This window comes from Camellia sinensis, chromosome 5, assembly GCF_055761805.1.
Source record: "Camellia sinensis isolate YWXY chromosome 5, ASM5576180v1, whole genome shotgun sequence".
NCBI lineage: Eukaryota > Viridiplantae > Streptophyta > Magnoliopsida > Ericales > Theaceae > Camellia > Camellia sinensis.
Window position 1 is genome coordinate 141646267 of NC_138965.1, and position 25910 is coordinate 141672176.

General features: G+C 38.5%; 1 long non-coding RNA gene across 1 annotated transcript; it reads left to right on the top strand.

The window, feature by feature from the left end:
* Nucleotides 1–2740: 2740 nt before the first annotated feature.
* LOC145790885 (uncharacterized) lies at nucleotides 2741–4969 on the top strand. The gene is made up of 2 exons (XR_014330218.1): nucleotides 2741–2935; nucleotides 4725–4969. It is a non-coding gene; the product is annotated as an uncharacterized LOC145790885 (long non-coding RNA).
* The last annotated feature ends 20941 nt before the right edge of the window (nucleotides 4970–25910 follow it).

A 25910-nucleotide genomic window follows, 5' to 3' on the forward strand; every position in this document is an offset into this window, starting at 1 on the left:
TCGTGGTGACCGAACTAACCGTTGCTCTTTTTAGGACCAGACTAATTATCAAGCCTTTTTACTTAGTCTGGTGGCAAGAGTCTTACTTTGGACCGAGCTAACACTTGACCGTGGCCCATCTCCCTAGCCTCTTTATTACGGCCTAAAGAACAGCCCATTGCCCAGCTTGGCCCAATTTACATATAAATTACCCTCTCAATTGCCCCTTAATTCCATCTGCACTGCATGATAAGGATTACCTGTCACCAGCCGAGCTAAAAAGTTTGAGCCTTCCAACCAAGCTAAAACCATTTAGCCTTTCCAGCCGGGCTAAAAACCCTATTAGCCTTTCCAGCCGAGCTAAATTCACACCAGGCTGTACCTGTCCGGTCAAAACGTCTCTTCAATCACAGGAACTGAAACACTTCTTATTTCATGGACACGTGGCAAGCTTTTATTGGCTGAAGGCAGCTGTCACGCCGTCCTTGTACCTCGCGTTTTTTGAACAGTTCTCGCCTTTTCGACCTTCATTCTCTTTTCACCAAACAATCCTCAGCGTTTAGAATCATTTACTTTACTATTCAATTCCTCTTCTCTCTTTCTATGTCTCCATATCTTCAACCCCTGAGTTTGCTGAGTTTGTGTTCTTCACTGTCGTTGCTTCTATCTTTGATTTTCTGCTGTAATCTGGTAAGTAACTCATCCTTCTAACTCCTTTTGGTTGATGTCGCACCTTTTTTGTAATATATTACATGTTTTTCAAAACACACCATGCCTGCTTCCATTTTCTGCTTAGCTTTGTGTTTTCTGCAAAAACTTAGTAATAGAACCACTTGGATTCAAGAAATAACATGAAAAACACTAGTCTCGATCCAGAATCATGATGCAACCGGACTAGAAAGTTATTTATAGTTGCTGTGAATCTTAGTCAGACTTATCCAACCGAACTAATACTTCATGCTATACCAGTAATTTCAAGAAATAAAACCTCCTTGTGATTCGACTAGCCGATCTTTTGACCCGTACTAGGTCTATGCAATACTATGTTTGAAAGCCTCGACCACGACCGAGCTATGACTGGGGCTAAACCAGCCTTCCTAGTTCAACCGAACTACAAGTGCTGCCCCTAGAGGCTCAACCGGGTTAACAAAACCCTTGCACGAACTGAGATAATGAACCCCTTGTATAAACTGAGATACCAAATCCCTAGTGAAAACCGAGATAACCAAACCCTTGCTCAAAACCGGGCTAAGACACGTATCATTTCACATAGTCGAGCTAAGATTTGATATATCTTGCCTTTATTTCTCTTTAGCACGGTCCAACGGTCTGTGCTTAACACCTTTGTTTTTTCACTTTGCAGACTTTAGGTTGCCCAGATACTCCTTTGAGCGCTCAACTGAGCTACTCAGACCACTTCTGCGACTGTGAAACCCCGTATTTTTTATATAATAAAAAATAATATATAATTATTCACAATATTTTGAATTTAATATTCTGTATATTTTTATACTGAAAATTTATTCAAAACAAAATAAAATAAAATATTTTTGACTTTATATTATTACTCAATATTAATTTCTGAACCGTATGATATTTTTATTATATTTTTCTTTACATTTTTTTTTGTAGTCAAATTACACTAGAACCTAATATTTTCTGTACTAAAATCCAATCCAAAAAAAAAAAAAAAAAAAAAGGAGAAAAACCATGGGCTTGCTCCCCAGGTTTTCTCACTTTCCACCTTCAACGTGCAACCATTTTATACATCAAAAATGTGGTGGACATGCAATACCACCAGGTGTTCAATTTCTCATTTTTATTTCTTTTCATCTTCCTCATTTTGCCCATAAATTGAGCCCAAGTCTTCCTCACCTTTCTTCACTTCCAGTTTCATCTCTCTCGGTTCTCTCTCCCTCCATCTCTCATTCTCAAAACTCTCTTTCTCCTTCTTTATCTATGTTTTTCCTCCTCCCCCAACCTCCATAGCCATGGCCTCAACCCATACTATCATCATCCGAAACACCAACCCGCAAACTTCACCACCATTGGCGCACCGTCGGACCGCCATCACCACCATCACCTATTTTCATTATCATCTAGAACCACCATTCACAAAGTGTTGCAGGTGAAGAAAGAGAAAAAGAAGGAAGATGGAGGAGAAAGAAACAAAGTTAGAGAAGTTTACTTTGAATTTCAAAAAGTTGGTTTTCGGCTTACTTTCGGCATGCCAAAACCATCCATTCCGGGAAGAATTGAGAAAAATGGATCATGTAAGATGAAGTACGGAGTAAGTTGAAGAGATTGGCGAAAGAATTAAGTAAAACCGTTAAGAATTAAGAAAGTTATGGAGTTCGAAAGATGGTTCGAAGAAATGTCCGAGACGGTAGGAAAATAATCTTATTTTTGGTCAAATTTTGGAGGTCCGACGGCATGTAAAAAGAGACGGAACGAGGCGTGTGAGTAGTGAACCAAAAACTAGGCCGTGAGGTGAATCCAATGACAGAAAAATAAGATAAAACGGAGTTACGATGAAGAAGATACAAGTATTTGAACTGGGGACATTGAAACCAAATTTCTGGGTCTCTTCTGTTCGTGCATGCTACGGCTTTGGAGAAGATGAGCTTAAATTTTATCCTATGTTTCTCGGCCCATGCTGTTACGGTACACCCTAGTACCTTTAGGTTAATCGAGTGGTCCTATGACTTTGGGGATGACCACCCTTAGGTTTTTCGACGTGTAGAATCCATTTTTGGGGTTAGATCTTGCAAATTCTGAGTCTAAGATGATGATCAACAACTAAAAGTTCTAAGGGAATCCAATGGCAAATCAACGGTGAGATCGCGTCCGATTGATGTGAAATTTTAGCAAGACGATCATGGAGCCAGGACAATCATATCTTACGATCAGAATCATAAATCAAATTCGGACGATAAATCGTTAACAACCTAACATAGTAAGAAAACTCTCATAACCGTCTCATTCTTTTTAATTGTTAAATATTTAGATTTGTGTTCATATGTTAACATAGCTAAAACTTTAGATAAAATTTTGTTTATAGTTGTATGTGAATTTGTGATTGGTATGTTAAATATTTGAAGGTCATTTCTTTATTAGTAGCCTTAAAATCATGATATAATCTTGGATTCAGACTTGCATGTGTAATTTGTGCCATTAAAAAGATGATTAAAGATTTTATTTGGTTTGATTATATAACTCTTCAATCTGCTAGAAACTTGTACGAATTTTTAGACAATTTTATGCTCAAAATTTTGAAATGATTTCTTCTACAAAGTTGTTGAGAATGATGTCTAGTTCATCCAGGAATTTTCTTAACAATTATTGAGCCTGGTACGAATTTATACAAATTTATAATTAAATCTGCTACTGTAAGACAGATTTTAGTATATGTTTAAAAGCTTATTAGAAATTCTATATTAAGCCAAATCTGGTAATTTCTAACTAAAATATGAAATTTGAGAAGTCTAATTTCATACTAAATTTTTAGATTGTGGATCTGATTTATAAATTTAAGTATGGAATTAATTTAAGAAAATGTGATAAATCGGTGTCATAAAAATTTCTGGGAATTTTACAGAATTATTTACAACTTATTTTTGGGAATTTATTTCTGAAAAATGACCCAAACATATTTATTGAATATTCTGTACATTTTCACGAATTTTAGAACTGTATAAATAATTTATTTATAATTTTTATTACCTAAGGTATAACCTGAAAATTTCTAGACAGGTTTAAGATCATGACTTTAATTATTTATTCGGATAAAAATCAGTTATTGTGTTGGTCCAATTCATCAAATATAGTAAATTAGTAATCCATGTATGGGTGTATTGTGGTTTATTTAATATTGTGGTAGTCTAATCTTGTAAATTAAAGATCCATGCACGTGTGTGACTTTGGTTTATTTTCTCTGTATCTAAATTATTATTTCATACCATGGTTTAAATAAATTGTTTATTTAAATGCTGTACATTTATTTATTATTGTGTGACATGTGCAATATTTTATGTTGGGAATTTTAATGAGTTGATATAACATCAATTGTGATTAAAATTTGGAATTATTTGTGAGTAATATCAAAATTAACTGAAATGATTAACGGCATATACAAAGTTAACAATTGACGGTTAATACCAGTTGTTCGGAGTGAGTCTTGGTTTAAAGACTGTACGGAATTAAGGGTTGACGGTTAACACCGGTTGTTCAGGGTGAGCCCTGGTTTTGAGAATTCTCACGTAAATTGTGTTGCGAAACTCTAAGATGGCACGGGACTTATTTGAACCCTTTTCGGTATTTGGTTTTGGAATAAGGGTGGATGTGCTGGTGGCACACAGGGAGGTTACGTACCCCTGGCAGACCGTTTCCTTGGGGCAGACCACGGATGCCACTACTTGGGTATATAACTCCGGACGTGGGCATCCCTGGTAGTTACGGTTGGTAACACTTGAATATTTGACCAAGGGAGGGTTTCAAATTAACCGTTGCCATGCTTAGTGGTTGGTAAGTTAAATCTCTTTGGTGAGATTTCGAGTGTCACTTAATTTATTAAAATTATTGAAATTATTTTAATGGTTGTAATTTATGCTTACAATTATATTGTCATCTCATGTTTATAATCTCATTAATTTTTCTCTTAAAAGGAATGGTAGGTTGGTTATGTTTTCTTACTGTGTTGCAAAACTCATGGCATATATTTTTGTTGCCCTGGCGTTTTATGCCAGGTCTTGGCGAGAAAATAATTGAAGCTGAAATGGAGTCGACGCTAACGTAGAGCCTTGGCTGACCTGAAACCCCGAGTAGAGCCGAGTAAATTATATTATGTTATATAATAGATATTAAGGACTTTGTAATTTCATTTGATGTTGTATTTGGATAATTTTAAGTTTTTATCTATTGTTATTTGGGCGTTTGGTTATGTACGAGAATTGGATTACCCTATTAAGATGTCAACTTTTTAGTTTATTAAGTCATTTTGTTTATATAATTTCCCTTGAGATTTAAAAAAAATTTGGGGCGTCACAGCGACCGAGCTTAATCACAAGTATAATTTATTCATAACTTAAGATAAAATGGGTAAATATAGATTTTTAGTAGAAACACCTGGTGGCCTGGCCGAATTCCGAAGGGAGTATAACATTCTTGACGACGTCCATCTCACCTTAGCCGAACAAGATATTATACCTTGGGGAAACCCTGGTTTTGTTCCCTTCACCCTCCTTTCCATTGTAGAAACCGGCCTAAGATTCCCTGTACAGCCCTTACTTTGCGAATTCCTTAGGCAAACTAGGATATGCCCAACTCAGCTTTCCACAAACTCATACCGCATAATAAATGGTATAGCCGAGCTAAACCGCCGTGCTGGTATTAACCTCGGCTTAGCCGAACTCTTTCACCAATATTCTATAGGCTCAAAAGAAGACGGGTGGGTTTATTATTTAAGAATACGATGCTGGCGTGAGAAAATAATAAAGGACACACCGGACAAAGACTTAAACGATGCCGATTTTTTCTGGGTATCTGGCAATTTCGAAGACCACCAAGCCCAGATCCCAGGCCACAGTATAAACTGGAATAAAGGAACCCCCAGTATAATTACTTTGATTTCTTTGTATGCTTCTGTTTTATTTCGGTTTCCTATTCCTGAATCGATCTAACAGTTGTCTTCTTTCTGCAGATTCAGCCCATCTTCAATCACAATACAGTTACCGCAATCTGAACACTCTCCGCATCGCACTACGATATCCAGAAAGAAATTGGGCCAAGCTGCTGAATTTTGAACCGACGTACAGATACAGCAGCCGACGTAAAGCCAGAATAACAAACTTCTTACTGGAAGCCTCTCCCAAACCGAACCCCAACTTGCCACAAATTAACCTGGTTCATACTACCGAAGAAGAAGAAATGGCAAAGAGGAACAGAGTAAGGGCCCTCTTAACCGAAACCCATCGAGCCGAAGTACCGCCACAAAACCAGACTCAGGAAACAGTGGTGGCCCTTCCATCTCAACAACCCTCTTCATCACGCCCAAGCAAGCGCACCCGGACTACCCAAACCGAGCAACGCCTTGCTGATGAAGATGAAACCATCCTTCCACCAAGCCCTCCACCGAGCCCTCAGCCGGAGCGTTCTGACCGGGCTAGCTCCTCCAAGTGGGCTCCGAAAATGACTTTCCAGAACCGAGATATCCAGGATACTGACTCGGTGGTCGCTGAGAAGGATCACATGATGTCATTCAACCTTGCCAAGAGTGTTTGCCTTCCGGCAGACATGGAGTATCACAAAAATTTGACCGAGCTAAAGGCCATTCGCACGGCCACCAAATCCATGGTGCTCGTAAGTAGTTGTTTCTCTTTAATCTTACTGATTCTACTTTTATCTCGGTTTGATTTCAAGTCCCCCTCTTTTTTCAGGCCATGCAGAAGAGTCACATCGCTCATAAGCGAGTGCTTGAACTCCGTAAGACTACAAGGCAAGCGCTGGCTGAAGTAATAGAAAAAACTGCTGAGCTGGAACAAGCCAGGCAGCAAATAGCCTAGCTAAAATCCGAGAACGGTCGTCTGACCGGACTTGTCAGCTCGGCTGAAGCAGAAAAACAAAAGGCTGCAGTTGTTATCAAAGATAAATATCTGCACGAACTTGCTAAACTTGAGGGCAAAAAAAATGCCGAGATAGAGCAGCTGAAGAAGGATGCTATTGACGTCGAGCTCCGGGGTTTCAAGGAGGGGGAGGTGACTTACATTAAACAATGTGAAGCTGCCAAGGATCTCTTCTTCAAATGCGGTTGGAGGGAAGCTGTAGTGCGGCTCGGTCATAGTCCAGAGGCCGAGGTCTTCGACGCTCCTGCATACTTTATTCTGAGCTCTATGACGGAATACGCTGCTGCCCTTTAGCAACAATTTCTTGAGGATTCAGATGATGAGGAAGAAATCGTGCCCAAAAATACCCCGGCTGTTAGTGATCCTATCGATCAGTCAGTTCGGTTGGAGCCAATGGTGGAAGACCTGACCAACGAGCTGCCTACTGAAACCGTTCTTTCAACCAAGACCGTTCTGCCGAATGAAACCGGGCTCTGAGTTAATGTTGACGCCGACCTTGATGATCTGTTTAACTGACTTTGTATTTTTCTTCTTTTTGGAAACAAATTGTAACCGGGCTGAGGCCCCACCCTTTGTACTTGCTTTTGAATTTTTTAATGAAGTCTGCTTTTGCTCCAACTGTTATCTTGGTTTACTTTCCTGTTTGTGCTTGCTTTCTTACTACAATTTGAATGAAACACAATGTTTCTCGACCGAGATACTTTACCCCGGTCATACCTGCCAACGTCTTTAGCCTTGATTCTTATCTGGGCTAAAGAACAATAAGTGTTGGTTTTTCCAGCCAACCACTCTTTAGCCGATATCCTTACTTCGGCTGAAGAGTATTAAGAGTAGGTTTAATCCTACCAACCACTCCTTAGCCGAAATCCTTACATCGGTTGAAGAGTACTAAGAGTTGGTGTAATCCAGCCAACCACTCTATAGCTGATATCCTTACTTCGGCTGAAGAGTAGAGTACTAAGAGTTGGTTTAATCCAGCCAACCTCTAGATTGGTTATTTCTGCCAATTTAGAAAAATGTTTGGTTATTCCCGCCAAACGTCCTGCAGCCTGGATCCTTATCCTGGGCTTAGGAAAGGTGTTGGTTTTTCCAACCAACCTGTAGATTGGTTTTTCCAACCAACCTAGGGTATAGTGTTTGGTTATTCTGACCAAACATCCCGCAGCCTGGATCCTTATCCTGGGCTTAGGAGGGGTGTTGGTTTAACCTAGCCAACCTCTAAGTTGGTTTTTCCAGCCAACCTCTAAGTTGGTTTTTTCCAGCCAACCTAGAGTAAAGTGTTTGGTTATTCCGACCAAACGTCCTGCAGCTTGGATCCTTATCCTGAGCTTAGGAGGGGTGTTGGTTTTTTCAGCCAATCTCTAGATTGGTTTCTCCAGCCAACCTAGAGTAAAGTGTTTGGTTATTCCGACCAAACGTTCTGCAGCCTGGATCCTTATCCTGGGCTTAGGAAGGGTCGCAGTTGGTTATTCCGGCCAACTGTGTTTTTAATACCCCTAGCTCACCTAACTTACTAAAACAAACTTTTACAAAAGGAAACGTCTATACTGAAAAGAAACTACTTGTTTTATTGAGAAAGAAAAAAATTACATATACTTAAAAAAAAAAGCTAAAAATAAAATAACTTGAGATTGGCAGTATTCCATGGCCTGGGAATTGCCTTGCCGTCCTCATCTTCTAAATGGTATGCCCCTTTGCCTGCTAGTCCAACCACTTTGTAAGGTCCTTTCCAATTAGGCCCTAACTTGCCATCCCCTGGTACCATAGTGTTTCCCATCACTTTGCGCAGCACCCAATCTCCGATCTTGAATTGCCTTGGATGTACTGTTTTGTTATATTTCCTGGATAACTCTTATTGGTATGAGGCAATGTGAACCAGTGCTCTGTCTCTTCTTTCCTCTGTAAGGTCGAGCTCCAATGTTATGGCTTCGCCATTCAAGTCTGGATCAAAATTCTCGCTTCGAATTGTGGGGAGGCTAACTTCTAGTGGGATTACTGCCTCCATACCATAGGCTAAGGAAAATGGAGTTTCTCCTGTTGACCGCCAAGGTGTGGTGCGGTAAGCCCATAAAACATGAGGGAGCTCTTCTACCCACTTGCCTTTGGCTTTCTCTAACCTTTTTTTCAATCCATCCAAGATGACCTTGTTTGATGCTTCTACTTGGCCATTTGCTTGGGGATATGCCGGTGTAGAATTGTAGAACTCTATCTTGTATTCTTCACAAAAGCCTCTAAAGATTCTGCCGTCGAACTGAGTGCCATTGTCTAATATTAGGGCTTTAGGTATACCAAACTGAGTGATGATATTCTGTCAGACGAACGTCTTCACATCTTTTTCCTTGATTGATGCTAATGCTTTTGCTTCCACCCACTTTGTGAAGTAGTCTGTTGCTGCGAGAAAGAATTTCCTATTTCCGGGTGCTGTTGGAAGTGGTCCTACTATGTCCAAGCCCCACATTGCGAAGGGCCATGGGCTGGTTAGCGGTAAGAGCTCTATGCCTGGCTGATGTATTTGGTGTGCGAACTTCTGACATTTCTCGTACTTCTTCACATACTTCTCTGAGTCTGCTTGTATGTATGGCTACCAGTATCCTTGTGAAATGGCTCTGTAAGCTAACGATCTTCCTCCTTGGTGACTTCCGCACACGCCTTCATGTATTTCGAACAAGAATGCTTCTACTTTGCTGGGGTGGACACACTTTAGATAAGGTCCCGAGAATGACTTTTTGTACAATGCCATAGATGGGGAGAGCCAAAATCGCTGCGACTTTGCTCTAATTTTGTTGGCTTCTTTCTTTTCTTTCTGTAAGACGCCGTCTTTTAAGAATGCTATGATGGGATCCATTCATGAAGGGCCTAGTTCGGCGCAATATACCTCTTCTGCTTCGGGGTCTTCAATGCTTGGTCTTGGTAGATAATCGATTAGCAGTGGGTGAGGGATGGATGTGTCTGCCATTGAAGCAAATCCCGCTAGTTCGTCTGCTCTGCTGTTTTTCTCCCTGCCAATCTGTTCTATCCTTACTACTTCAAATTTCTTGATCTCTGTTCTGACCAATTCTTGGTACTTGGCCATCCTGTCATCCTTTTTTTCGTAGTCGCCAGAAATTTGATTTACCACCAGCTGTGAGTCACTGTAGACCATTAGCTCGGTGGCCTTTATGTAGAATGCTAATTTGAGACCTGCAAAAAGCGTTTCATATTCTGCTTCGTTGTTTGATGTTGGGAATCCAAGGTTGACTGCTTGCCCCACAACCAGGCCGTCTGGTGAGATGCGGACTATGCCAAGTCCTGCACCATGCCGGTTGGATGCTCCGTCCACAAAGAGCTTCCACATCTCTCCAACGAACAATTTCCAACAAATGGAGGGATCAGATGATGCCGTGGGGTCAAGGATGTTGCTAGTGTTTTCTTCAAGGTTCATGCTGGCTGTCTGCCCCTCGCTATCTGATTGAACCAAGTCTTTATTTGTTGGTGAGTCTTGGCTTGGTGTAGCATGGTTCGCTTCTGCCTTGCTCTCTTTATTCTGGTCTGCCTTGGGATCCGACTGAGTATTTTGCACTAGGAGTTGCGCTATTCCGACGTCAACTCTCACCCCTAGTTCGGTTGTGTTATTAGTCACGTCAACTGGGTAGATATGATGACTTCCCGGGGTAAATTCTGCGACAAAGTCTGTCAAAGCTTGGACCTTTATCGCGGTTCTGGGTTGGAACTTGATGTCGAATTGTCCCAACTCTACTGCCCACTTCAAGATTCGCCCAGAAACGTTCACCCTCTCAAACAAAGCTTCTAATGGGAAAGCTGTGAGGACGATTATGGTGTGGGCGTGAAAGTAGTGCGATAACTTTCTTGAGGCCATCATAGAGGCTAAGGCCAGTTTTTCCAATGGCAAGTATCTTGTTTCGGCACCTAGCAATGTCTTGCTGACATAATAGATGGGCAGATGTTGGATTCCTTCCGCACGGACCAACACTGCGCTAATTGCGTACTGAGAGACTGCCAGGTACAGGAAGAGTTCTTCTCCAGGTATTGGGGTTACCAGTAGTGGTGGAGAAGACATGTATTCTTTCAAGCTTTTCAGAGTGCGGTCGCATTCTTCGTCCCACTCGAACTTGGCTTTCAATACTTGAAAAAATGGTAGTAGTCTGTCTGACGACCGGCTAATGAATCGGTTGAGTGCAGCAGCCATGCCGGTGAGATGCTATACTTCTTTTACTGAGTTAGGCCTCTCCAAATCCTGAATAGCTTTGATCTAGGAGGGGTTTGCCTCTATACCCCGGTTGGTCACCAAGAAGCCTAGGAATTTGCCAGATCCTATACCGAACGCGCATTTAGATGCATTAAGGTGCAACTTGTGTTTCTTTAGAATCTGGAACATCTCACCTAGGTCCCTTAGATGGTCATTCTTATCCTTGCTCTTGACCACTATGTCGTCGATGTAAGCTTCCATTGTTTTGCCTAACAATGGTTCAAACATCTTGGTGACCATCCGTTGGAATGTTGCCCCTGCATTCTCTAGGCCAAAAGGCATGACCTTGTAGCAATACAGTCCTCTTGGAGTTGTAAAAGACGTGACTTCCTGGTTTGGTTCGTACATGGCGATCTGATGGTAGCCTCTGTACGCATCTAGAAAGCTAAGTCGGTTGTGCCCCACCGTTAGGTCTACCAATTGATCTATCCGTGGTAGGGAAAAACTGTCATTTGGGCATGCTTTGTTGATTGTCTTATAGTCGACGCAGACACGCCATTTGCCATTCTTCTTTGGCACCACGACTGTGTTGGAAATCCATTTGGGATAGTACACCTCTCTGATAGCTCCTGCCTCTAGCAGATTTCCCACTTCTTCCGCCACTATCTCGGCGTGGTGGAGTGCCGATCTACGAGTGAGCTGAATGATTGGTCTGGCGGATGGGTGGACATTGAGTTGGTGACAGATGAAGTTTGGATCAATGCCTGGCATGTCGTAGGGTGTCCAGGCGAACACTTCGATGTTAGAGGTCAAGAATTCCAAGACCTCTAATATCTCAGTGCTGGACAACGACGAACCGAGCAAAAAGAACTTATCTGGGTTTTTTTCATCTATTCTTACCTCTACCAAGTCTTCCACCGCTTTTTGATCAGCTGCTTTGCCGACATCTGTGAACAGTTCATTGCTCTCAGGTTCTTCCACTGAATGAACATATCCCTTGGCAGCGCGGCTGCCATTAACCGTGACAAAGCACTGCTTGGACATAATTTGGTCTCCAAAGACCTCTTCAATTATCCCGGCTTCATTGGGGAATCGCATTACTTGATGGTAGGATGAAGCTACCGCTCGTATGGCATGCAGCCATGTTCTTCCCAAGATTATGTTGTAAGTGGAAGAGACCTTCAATACCCAAAACTCCACCTGTTTTGTCACGCTTCCTACCCTGACTGGAAGGATGATCTTGCCGACTGGCCACTCTGGCATTGAGTTGAATCTGATCAGGGGGGACACAGCTGGTGCCAATTCTTTGTCCTCAAATTTCAATTGTTTAAAGGTGTCGTAGTACATTATCTCACACGAGCTACCTTGGTCTATCAAAATTTGCCTGACGTCGTAATCCTTGATGCGGAGGGTGATGACCAGTGCATCGTTGTGAGGGTAATATATTCTTTCCAAGTCTCTGTCTGAAAAGGAGATGACATTCGTAGGGTCTGTTCTCCCCTTTTTGATGGTAGGTTGAGCGCTTAGTACTTCTCTTAAGTGCTTAGCCTTCTTGATCGATCCTCTGAGCTCGCATACACGCGCAGGTTCGAATACTCCATGTATCACATTGATCACACCTTGAGGTGGGGCATCAATTGGTATTCCATTGGGGTTATTGTGGTCTTGGGGGGCTGGTTGCGTCCCTCCTTCAATGTATTTATCCAGGTGACCGGCTGCCACCAACTCCTCCAGATGCTGTCTCAATGGCATACAATTTTCAGTGCGGTGCCCCTTTTCTTTGTGGAAGGTGCATCGCGATCTTTCGTCGTAGTCCTTCTGAGCCTCTCCTAGCTTAGCAGGCCATCTGACGAAAGGTTCATCGTGTATCTCGCTTAGAATCCGGTAGATTGGCTTTTTGAATACCGTGGTAATGGCAGTGTGGACTCTCAACCCTCTTTTATCCTGGTTTTCTCCGTTGTCCCGCCTGTCTCGTCCGTTTTTGTTCGGACGTTCTACCGCGTTGACCTTTGTCGCGGTCTTTTTATCTGGTACTGCGGTCGTGCTAGACTTTGCCTTAGCACGGGCGTCATCTTCTTCTACTCGAATGTGTTGGTGCATTCTCTCCATTAAGGCCTCCATCGTGAGAGGCGGTGTCATAGTGATTGAGTCCCTTAGTCTGTTCCCAACTGGAAGGCCTCTTTTGTATTGTGCGATAGTGAGATTGATGGGGCAGTCCCCAATCTGGTTGAAGGTCTCCCAGTAGCAGCTATTGTAGGATTTTAATGACTCTTTTTCGCCCATGTCGATGGAGAGCAGTTGATCAATTCCACCGGGGTTTTGGTGTTTGTTCTGAACCTTGTTACAAATGCCTCTGCCAATTGCGCCCAGGAGGTTATGCTGCCTTCTGGAAGTTTTTCGAACCAAGTCAAGCCTAGGTCAACAAGGCTTGATGAGAAGAGGATGCACATCAAAGCCTCGTTTTGTCGATATACCGCCATAACCTGGCGGAAGTGGCTTAGGTGCATATAAGGGTTTGTCTTCCCTTCGTACATGGTAAATTTAGGCTGGATAAAGCCTGAGGGTAATGATGCGTTCTCAATCGCCAGAACGAACGGCGAGCTATGTAGTCTTGCCAACGCTTTATCTGTTGGTTTGTAGGCAAAGTGTGGTACTGGCATTCCAACCTCGACGCTTCCATGCGTCCGAGGAGCCAACCGCTGAAGGGATAAAACTCTATGCAGGTCGCGTGCCCTAACATCCTCCTTCTGTCGCGCACTTTCTTCAAGCACAATCCGTAAGTCGAACGATCTAGGCAACTCCGTTTGCCTGGATGATGTATGGTGCGTGTGTGAGGGTCGATAGGTACTTCCCTCTGTGTAAGACCTTAATGATCTTGTTCTCTCAGACCTAGAGTAACGAGTTCTGGAAGTCCTTGATTGAGTGTCACTCGTCCTGAGGCTTCTACTCTCTGCTTGCGATGTCGTGGTATGCCTACTACGATCTTCTGAGTGGCGAGGAGGCGCATTGCCTTTGTGCCCCTCTCCTGTCGCCCCCCCTCTTTCCTTGATCTGGCACTTCATGGCCTCCAAGTCTGCCGCCATCTTCCTTATTAATTCATCTTGCTCCTTCACGCGGTCCTCCAGAACTTGAGGATCAATCCTCTGCCTTTGTCTGGATGGACTTCGTGAACGAGAGTGACGAGGGCTGTTAGTCCGCCTCCTCCCCCTTACATCCCTCCTGGGATTTTGTCGCTGAGGTTCCAAGTCCGCCATGGGAGGGATAGAAGGTAGGCCTTCGCGCCTTGCACCCCTCTCTGGTATTTGTCCGTCGATGGCAGACTGCGACAAATCTTCATTGTGCGCCATTGTTTCTAAAGAGGAAAAGCTTGATCAAGAGGTTTTGTTCTAGTCTGATTTTCCCACAGACGGCGCCAATTGTACGGGCATGAAATATTCTTCCTGTATAATCCTGTTGATCAAGTCTGCGCTCCTCCGTACGTCGTCACTTTACTCCCTGAAAACACAAACGTGAGCTAGCCGGCGGGTGTGTGCCGGATACCTCTCCGATGCCTAAGTCAGGAAAATAGACAAAGACAAAAAGGTCTGTGTATTCAAGAATCAAAGTTGTATGTTACCTCTCCATAGGTGATGTTTGTGAGCTTTTGTAGGTTCCGTGTGGCATAATCTTAGTAGGACTTTTACTCTTCCATGTAGAGTCCTCTTAGGATTCATACTCCTGAAAGATAATGCTTATCCTTCAACACCCCCCTCACTGCTTAAACCAAGTGAAATGGTTTCAAACCGGTAGTATGGCAAAACGACCGGGATAACAAAGCCATGCTAAACGGGCCAAAACGACCGAACTCTAGTTAGCTCGGCTCTCTCTTCACAGCTTGTACCCCGGTTTTACCTATTGAGACCGAGCTAACCGTAGCAAGCTTGGACCGAGCTGACCAAAGCTAGGCTTACCATGCGAAGTCGCTGTATCTCAGCTCCGAATGGCGTGACCGAACTAACTTCTTTTAATCGTGGTGACCGAACTAACCGTTGCTCTTTTTAGGACCAGACTAATTACCAAGCCTTTTTACTTAGTCTAGCAGCAAGAGCCTTACTTTGGACCGAGCTAACACTTGACCGTGGCCCATCTCCCTAGCTTCTTCATTACGGCCCAAAGAACAGCCCATTACCCAGCTCGGCCCAATTTACATATAAATTACCCTCTCAATATGTCATCATTTTTTTTATAGGAAAATGTTTGAGACCCTCTTTGAGAATGACCTTTATACTTTCAAAGTGATTCTAGCCCTTCATGTAAGTGTGAGGCCTACACATGTATGTGTGGGGTGCACATCATGAATAGTCCAAATTTGTGAGGGTCTTGTGAGAGTTAGGGTCTCAATCATTGCTCTTTTTTATATTGGATTTTATCACCACTTATATAAATATTTATGATTGATTTTCGTATTTAGAGATACACTCGTCAACAGGACCATTTTTATTTGAAAATGGCCTCCATACAACCTCAAAAAAAATTTAAAAAAATTAATACTCTGTTGGCACCATAAATCTGTAATTTTATTATTTATTATTTATATAATTGCAAGCCATGTGTCATCCTCCTATTTATTTGGAAGTTATGAGAAGTTAGGAAATGTGAAAAGATGATGGAGAACAAAGTGGAGAACATGAAGCATGAAGTGGAGGTTGAAGGAAGCTATGGAAGATCATGGAGTATGAAATGAAGGAGCTGGAAGAGTGGGTAGTTTTAGGTAGTTTTTTTCCTACAAATATTTGCCTATAAATAGCCATTTATGGCTACATTGTAAGGGGTCTAGAACTCAAATCAAAGACAATTGATTTCTACTTTTCTTATCATTTATATTTCTTGCATTTTATTTTATGCATTTCTTTTTTGAAGCATTTATTTTCAGCACTTTCTTTTCGAAACATTTTATGCACTTTCTTTTCAAAGCATAGGAGTAGAGGTAAGTAATTGTTACTTTGATTGTTCACTCAATCACCCTGATTGTTCACCCAACCATCTTTCTCTGTCTCCCTTCTTGTTCTGTTAATTTTTCTTTTCTCTACACTTGACAATTTTGAAGTCCTCTTCATTGAGGCAAAAGAACCGTTAATACAATTGCTTGATAATTGGCTTGAATTTAATCTGTAAGGATTTTTCAATCCTTGTTGGCACGCTCACTTTTGTGATATTTTCCTTCGTAGGAAAAATAAGCCAACAATTTTTGGCACGTCCAGTGGGACATCAAGTGTAAAAAATGAAAAATAAATTGGATTCATCCATTCTAAATAGCCTAGATGAAATCTTTTGGCGTAAATATAAAATTTTGAATTTTCAAGAAGAAATCTATTTTCTTGATGAAACAAACTTTCATCCATTACAATATTGTTTGGTAGAAGAAAAAATAAACTATTTAATTGGAGTAATTCATCAACTTGATATGAAAACTTGTTAATGAAAACATGAGTTATCAATCCTTCTTGTCAAGTCTTCGATGACTGAATTTTGTGGAGTTTTACAAAATGTTTTCAAGTCATTTGTGACTAAAATTAGTGAAAATATAATTTCATCAATGGCTCGGGGGATTCAAGAGCATGTTTTTAAAAAGCCAAATTATGAAATTAACATAACAAAAGAGCATGTTCTTGAGCCAAATTTGGCTAAGAATGATGTTTCATGCATGGCTCAGGAGATCCAAAAACTAATTTTTAGAGAGTCAAGTCATGAAAATAACATACATATGGGGGATTTTCATAAGCCATTAATGGCTAACATGGAAAAACAACCCACTTTGCCAAACAATTATGAAAATCAATTTGACGAAAGTCATGTTTTTAAACTAAGCATGGTCAAGAATAATGAACAAGCCACTGTTCATGAATTCAAAATTTTTGACATTTTTCAAAATGTCAAAAAGTATGAATTTTTATGGTCACACTATACCATGACTTTTGTTGTTCAAAATCCACTTTGGATTTGTGGATCACATCAAACGTTGACTTTGATGGAATGGCTAACAAATTATATTTCGTTATTGCAATATATTGGGCCAAAAATATGGTTATTAGTTGAACCATAAAACCATCACCATTTGGTTTTGTGGTTACCTACGAAGCATGTCCCAAGACACTTCGAAACATGTTATTAAGAACAAATGAGGGTTGTTAAACCTCTTTTCAAAGGATAAATGGTTGTGTTGTTGTATTCATTGAAATATCATTTTATAGCCACTAATGGCTAGTTCAAATGCCAAAATAATTTCATAGTAATCCAACTCTTTGGAATTGGTTCAAAAAGATGTCGTGGGCACTTTCAAAGGACGACTTTGATCCTTTAGTAACATATGTGACTTTCGAATGGTGATTTTGTCACTAATAAACACCTTTGAAATGTAACATGGGACGAGAAGGCTTTCGATGTAAAAAATGGTTTTGGGAAAAATAAAGTTTTCCTCAATTTTGGTCTAATTTTTAGGTAGGACCCATACGCCAAAGTTAGCGGGTCTAAGTGGTAACGCGTTCTATATCGCGTTGTGATTCACGTAGTATATTTGGTTGCTCAAAACCATTATTGAATGAATGGGAAATTGAAAATAAAGTGAGCTCCATGGAAATGGTGTTTTTGGTGAAATTTTCATAAAGGTTTGAGTTAAGGGTTGTCCCACATTGGTTTGGTGGGCAAACTTTGTATGGATTTATAAGATTCGGGTTTGGAACTTGAGGTAGGCCCCAAGGGGCACTCAAGTTTTGTAGTGAGGAAGGTTATAGGCAAAGTGGGCTAGACTTATTGGACCCAAAATAAACACACGCACACCACCGCTACCATCCGTTCGATCGAACGCAGGTGCACGGTGTGAGGTTGGTTAGGCTTGTTCAGCTTAATGTTTATCTTTTTGGGCCAACAACATTTTGGATTTTTATTTTTCTAAAATTAAATTCTTACCTTTTTTGAATTTAAATTTTGAAATCAATTCTGAAATGATGTCCAGATTATTCCTCCACACAAACAGGACCATATCTGTCCAATTAAACTGAACAGATTCAGTATCTATTCAAAATTTAAACCCAACATTCTAAATCGAACAGGTACTATACTTGTTCAAACAGGTTTGCAACTGTTTAATTCAAACCTGAAAAGCCACCAATTCATCTATAAATAGACAGGCCTTCATTTGGATTTTGCACTCTAATTTTCGTTCTTGTTGCTGTTATTGCTCTCTGCATTTTGTTGTATTTAATTTTGTCAGAAAGTGTATAAACAAGAAGTTTGTTCATTGTGCAAATAGTTTGTAGTGCTGCTACTGTTTGTTGAAGATCATTTCATCCTATGAGATAGATGTCCAAATTCTGTGAGCACCTTAGAGAGGAAAATCTGTAAGTATCTTCTGTAAGTATTTTCTGTTCTTAATTTTATTTTCTTCTCTCCTTCTCTATTTCCATTTTCTGTTTAGTTTATGTAATTAAACAAATTTTGGAAACTATTTCTTTTAATTTATTTCTTGTGTGTTTTGTTTGTTTTTGAGTACATAAACAAAATTTATTCTTAATACAGTGAAGATTGTCTAACAATCTTAAGACAGAATATTTTGGTGTCTTCATTTTATTTATTTTCTGTGCTTTTGAAAAGTGATATTCTGGTTGGAAAATATAAAATACTAGTCATATACTGTTTATTTTTATTTTTTTTGACAAATAGTAGTAATATACTGTTTGTCATTAACAATTTTAGAATATTAATTTATGCAGTGTTACAGAAAATTATTGTGTAGTATTTTATTTTTCTGGTTTTAGTAACTAGAAAAGTAAAATTATTTTGTGTTATAATTTATTTTCTGGTTTTAATAACTAGAAAATTAATTTGTGTTTTGATTTTTTCTGATTTTTGTAATTAGATATTATGGTTACTGCAACTGAAAGTGATACTCCATTTGTTACAATGACTCCAGTCCTTATCCAGAACCATATTCAAGTTCCAATAACTCATGGAGAAAAACCGAAAAAATTTAATGGCACCGAGTTTAAGAGATGGCAGAAGAAAATGTTATTCTATCTTATAACTCTTAATCTTGCCCGGTTTTTCCGTGAAGAGGCTCCAGTGCTTAAAGAGGATGAAAGTGATCTACAAGTTATTGCCGCTGTAGATACTTGGAAACATTCTGATTTTCTGTGCAGAAACTACATCCTCAATGGCCTAAACAACATGCTATATAATGTTTACAATCCTCTGAAAACAGCGAAAGAATTGTGGGATTCTTTAGAGAAAAAATACAAGACAGAGGATGCCAGCAAAAAAAAATTTGTTGTTCGTAAATTTCTGGACTTTGTTATGGTAGACTCCCAAATGGTAATTTCTCAAGTTAAAAGTTTTCAGTTAATTTTGCATGATATTCATGCTAAAGGTATGTCTCCGAGTGAGTCTTTCCAAGTCACTGCATTAGTGGAAAAATTACTACCGGCTTGGAAAGATTTCAAAAATTATTTAAAACATAAACGCAAAGAGATGACCATGGATGAACTTATTGTAAGGCTGAGAATTGAGAAAGATAACCAAAAGGCTGAAAAGAGGAATGGTAAAAATCTCATTGAGTCCAAGGCTAATGTGGTTGAACATGTGCCCAAACCACCTAACAAGAAGAGGAAGTTTGCTGGAGATGGTCCTAAATAAGGCGACAACAATGGCAATAAAAACTTCAATGGTAAATGCTATAACAGTGACAAAACGAGACATCGTGCCTCTAATTGTTGATGCCCTAAAAAGGATCGTGGAAGTACAAGCAAGAAGACTACCAATCAAGCCAATGTGACATAACTAGATTACATCTCTGACGAGGTAAATGACGTCAATCTCTCTACTGCGGTATCTAAGACTAATTTGGTTGAAAATCCCAAGGAATGGTGGGCTGACACAAGAGCAACTTGTCATATTTGCGCAGACAAGAAGATGTTCACTACATATAATGAGACTACAAATGATGAATAATTTTTCATGGGAAATTCTTCTACCTCTACTGTGGCTGGACAAGGGAAAGTAATCTTGAAGATGACATCGGGGAAGGAACTGACCCTCAACAACGTGCTGCATGTACCAGACATCCGAAAGAATTTAGTTTTTGGTTCTTTGTTAAGTAAAAATGGTTTTAGGCTTGTATTTGAGTCTAATAAATTTGTATTAACAAAGAGTGGTATGTATATTGGGAAGGGATACATAAGTGATGGTCTCTTCAAGTTGAATGTAATGTCTGTTGTACCAAAACTTTCTATTTAAAAGAATAACATATCTTTTTATTATATTCTTGAGTCAAATTTATGGCATGGTAGATTAGGATATGTAAATTTTGATACTTTGCACAGATTAATTGGTTTGGATTATATACCAAAGTTTGAAATTGATCATAATCACAAATGTGAGATTTGTGTAGAAGCAAAACTAACTAAAGCTCCATTTAAATCGGTTGAAAGAAAAACTGAACCTTTACAATTAATTTATACTGATGTATGTGATCTTAAATTTGTTCAAACTAGAGGAGGCAAAAAGTACTTTATAACTTTTATTGATGATTGCACAAGATATTGTTAAGGTATATTTATTTAGAAATAAAGATGAAGCCTTGGAAATGTTTAAACTCTATAAAACTGAAGTTGAAAATTAACTTGGTAAAACCATTAAAATAGTTAGAAGTTATAGGGGTGGTGAATATGATGCACCTTTAAATGAATTTTGTGTACAACATGACATTATTCATCAAACTACAACACCTTATTCTCCACAGCAAAATGGAATTGCTGAAAAGAAGAATATAACCCTTAAAGAAATGATAAATGCCATGTTACTAAGTTCAGGCTTACCGCAAAACTTGTGGGGAGAAGCAATATTGTCTGCTAATTATGTTCTTAACAAAATACCCTACAAAAAAACCAACAGCACTTCTTATGAATTGTGAAAAAGTCGACCACCTTCCTACAAATACTTAAAAGTGTGAGGGTGTTTGGCAAAGGTAGAAGTTCATGTTCCAAAAAAGACTAAGATAGGACTAAAAATAGTGAATTGTGTGTTTATTGGTTATGCGCAGAATAATAGTGCATATCGATTTCTGACTTATAAATCAGAAATACTTTATATAAATATGAACACTATTATAGAGTCAAGGAATGCTATGTTTTTTGAACAAGTTTTTCCTTACAAGAAAGGACTGCAATTAAGTTCACAGAAAAAAACTTATGATTATACACAAAGTCAAAAGACTAATGACAATCAAACTTAAGAGACTAGTAATGGTCTTGTCCAACAAGATTTAACTGGTGATAAGCCAAAATGAAGTAAGAAAGCAAGAATATCAAAGTCCTTTGGTCCAGATTTTCTGACATACCTGTTAGAAAATGAACCTCAAAGTTTTAAGGAAGCAATGACAGGTCCTGAAGCACATTTGTGGAAAGAGGTTGTTAATAATGAAATTGAATCCATTATACAAAATCATACTTGGGAATTGGTAGATCTCCCACCCGGTTCTAAACCTCTTGGATATAATGAAAGCAGATGGTTCAATAGACAAGTATAAAGCAAGACTTGTGGTAAAAGGTTACAGACAAAAGGAAGGTCTGGACTATTTTGACACATATTCCTCTATGACAAGAATAACATCCATCCGCATGCTTATTGCTATAGCAGCGTTGTATAATTTAGAGATACGTCAAATGAATGTTAAGACAGCTTTCTTAAATGGTGATCTAAATGAAGAGATTTATATGGAGCAACCCGCAAGGGTTACAGTGCTACGACAAGAAAAGAAAGTTTGTCGGCTTGTAAAATCTCTTTATAGATTAAACCAAGCTCCTAAGCAATGGCATGAAAAATTTGATCATGCTATGCGTACTAATGGGTTTAAGATAAATGGATGTGACAAGTGCGTCTATGTTAAAAACACTAACAAAGGTTATGTCATCGTTTGTCTTTATATAGATGACATGCTTATCATTGGAAGTAGTTAAAATACGATCAAATCAACTAAGCAAATGTTGAACAAAAGATTTGATATGAAAGATATGGGGGTCGCAGATGTTATATTAGGAATGAAAATTACTAAAACATCTGATGGGTATGCATTATCTCAATCTTGGTAAATATATCAAGGATGATATGAATGTAGCAAGAACACCTGTAGACATCAGTCTTTATTTATCAAAAAATAAAGGTGATGCGGTGTCTCAGCTAAAATACTCTCAAATCATTGGAAGCCTAATGTACCTAATGAATTGCACTCGTCCTGATATAGCTTATGTTGTCAGTAAATTGAGTAGGTACACTAGTAATCCTGGAGAAGACCATTAGAAAGCAATCATTCGGGTTCTTAGATATCTAAGATTTACACGGGATCATGGTTTGAACTTTACTCGATATCCTATAGTACTAGAAGGTTATTGTGATGTCAATTGGATATCGGATACTAAAGATTCAAAATCCACTAGTGGATATGTCTTTACTCTAGGAGGCACTGCTATTTCTTGAAAATCCATGAAACAAACATGCATCACACAATCCACAATGGAATCTGAGTTCATTACTTTAGACAAAGCAGGAGAAGAAGCAGAATGTCTTTGCCACTTCTTAGAAGACATTCCAATGTGGCCAAAACCTGTGCCAGCTATTTGCATTCATTGTGATAGTCAATCTGTAATAGGCAGGGCATAGAGTCTTATGTACAACGATAAGGCACAATATATTCGTCGTTGACATAATACTGTAAGGCAATTGCTCTCAAATGGAATAATCTCAATAAATTATATAAAATCTAAAGAGAATATTGAGGATCCGTTAACCAAAGGTTTGACAAAAGAGCAACTATATAGTTCATCGAAGGGGATGAGATTAAAACCTATTACATAAGAGTCATTATAATGGTAACCCTACTTAGATGACTTGAGATCTCAAGAACTAAGTTCAAAGGGACAACTAAGTTATGTATGATTCGCCAGAAATCACCAAGAGATTAAATTTTCTTACCCATTCCTATGGTGAGAGTGATATCTACAACATGTGTTGTATGCAGGGGTTTAAGGATAAATTTTGCTTTTAATGATTACTTATATCTTGATTTAGACATAAAAATCAAGACGAGTATAAGAGATATTCACAATAAGAATCACCTGTATGAGTGTCGAACTGGGGCCGGTTCTATGAGAATGAAGAGGCAAAATTTTCTAGAAGCACTCATGAATAACCAAGAGCGTTCAATGCCAAAATGAACACAACCGTGAGAACCATGATGTGTCAGAAGATATTTTGTGTGAAATCTATTGTCTTGGCTTACACAAACGGCTGAACAATTCAAGGCATCACGTCCATTGGCTAGCTAGTAAGTCCGTTAAGTTATCACTAGGGAAGGTTCAAGGCCAAAAGCTACCTATCTTGATGCAAGATATTTTTGATTTATTATCTTTCGACAAATTCTACATATTGTTGCATTTTTGTTGTCATAAAATTCCATTCATATGGGGGATTATAAGAAATAGTTTTGGGAAAAATATATTTTTCCTCAACTTTGGTCTAATTTTTAGGTGGAACCTATACGCCAAAGTTGGCGGGTCTAAGTGGTAACGCGTTCTATGTCGCGTTGTGATTCACGTAGTATATTTAATTGCTCAAAAACCATTATTGGGTGAATGGAAAATTGAAGCTAAAGTGAGCTCCATGGAAACGGTGTTTTTGGTGAAATTTCCATAGAGGTTTGAGTTAAGGGTTGTCCCACATTGGTTTGGTGGGCTAACTTTGTGTGGGCTTATAAGGCTTGTGTTTAGAACATGGGGCAGGCCTCAAGGGGCACTCAAGTTTTATAGAGGGGAAGGTTATGGGAAAAGTGGGCTAGACCCATTGGACCCAAAACAAACACACACGCACACCGCCGCTATTCGTTCGATCGGTCGTGCGAGCTGTACTTAGATGCGAGTGTGTGGTGTGAGGTTGGGTTGGGCTTGTCTGGCCCAATGCTTATCTTTTTGGGCCAAAAACATTTTGGATTTTTATTTTTCTAAAATTAAATTCTTGTCTTTTTTAATTTAAATTTTGAAATCAATTCTGAAATGATGTCTGGATTATTCTTCCACCTAAACATATATGTTCAAAATTTAAACCCAATAGATTCCTTACCTATTCATTCCAAACCGAACAGGTACTATACCTGTTCAAATAGGTTTACACCTATTTAATTCAAATCTGGAAAGCCACCAATTCATCTATAAATAGACAGACCCTCATTTGGATTTTGCACTCTAATTTTCATTCTTGTTTGTAACGATCACATTGTGTATAATAATTAGCATTTAATTTATTGAGGAGATTTAAATTTAATTGCCCATTATTCTAATTTAATTTGGGATTTATGAAAAGTTCGGAGACTGATTTGTATATGATATTATTAAGGATTTAATTTAGAATTAGAAATTGAAAGCTTAGACGGCTCAAGAGAGTATAATTGGTGAATTGAATTATTTTAACTTTGAGTGTTTAAATTAACTATTCGATTCAGTTTAATTAACTATTCGATTCAGTTTAGTAAAATTGAGATTTTATTACATGGGTCTAAATTAGAGTTGATTAAGTTGTGAGAATTGGGAATTATGAGTTAAATTTATTTATAAGGTGTTCAATTGAATATGTAATTTATTGACGAAGATTTTGAAATTTAATATGAAATTGAAGGCCTTAATGATTTAAGAAACTAAAATTGATGATGGAAATAAGTTTAATTTAATATTTGGAGCATTTTGGGAGTTCGATTAAAAATCTGATTCAGATTGATAAATTTAATATAATTAATTGGGTTCTAATGGAAGTCAAATTAGACTAATTAAATTATGTGAGATTTGTGATTAGGTATGATTAATTTAATTATGTGTTAATCAACATTTATTAAGATTAAGTGTTGCTTAATTAAATTAAGCAAAAACAAATTGAAGTAAGGAAGAATCTAGAATTGAGGGTGTGTGTGCTGAGAAATCTGGTTGTGTGTATATGTGAAAGTGATGTGCTCGAAGTTTGAAACAATGTGCACGTGCGCAATGTGTTGTTAACAAGAGAAATGTTTTGTGCGTGTGTGATATATGTGCTGGAATTTTGGGTTCAAAATAAAGAGGAAGAAATAGAGAAAACTGAGTGAGAGAAACAGAGAGAGAACTGAGAGAGGAAAAGAGAGAAAAGGAAAGGGGGGCTAAAGTCATGGTTGTGCTGAAGAAGCCTTGGAGATGTAAACCAAGACAACTAAGTGAGGAAAAGTGAGGAGGCGCAGGAGGTTGTTAAGGAATTCACCAAATTGAAAATTTTAGGTAAGAAATTAAAACTCAAATCTTGTAATTAAATCATCTAGTAGCTGAAATCAAGATGTAATTAGATTCAATTTCATGTAATTAAAAAGAAATTAGCAAGAAAATGAAGAAAATGAGTTAGGTTAATGAATATGGAAATTGATCTCATAATATCATCAAATTGAGTTTGATTTTGAAGACTATGAAGTATTTGAGTTTTGTATTCACATTCATCATGGATTTTGAAGACCTTGAGCTATTTAATTTTATGCTTTGAATAGAAAAAGGAAAAGTCTTATGAAAATTAAGTTTTGGGTTAAAAACTGAGTTAAGATCAAATTCTAATAGATTATTTGTATAATTCATCATTTGAGTTTTGTTTTTGTTATTTTTAATGAAGTTGAATTCCATATTTACATGCATCGTAGATTTTTAAAAGATTCGAAGGATCAATTCTATGTTTTGGTATAAGAAGAGCAAGTTTTGAAAAATGATGAATTCATGAGCACTTTGAGTTTAATCTTGAATTAAAAGAATTTTGATGTAAATGGTTTGATTTTGATCCTAATTTCACACATGCAAGTATTAAGAGTTTTATAACTTCAATTTTATGATTGAAAGAAAATAGACAAGAGTTAGGAATTAATTTCATGTAATTCGAAAGGAATTAGTAAAAGGATGAAGAAATTGAATTAGATTCAAGATTATGAAAGTTGATTTAGAAATTAATTATTTTGGAGTTGATTTTGAAAGTTATAGTTAACATAAGCTTCAAAAAAATTACATGCAATTGCATGGTACATTTGATTTTGAAGAAGAATTTTAGAA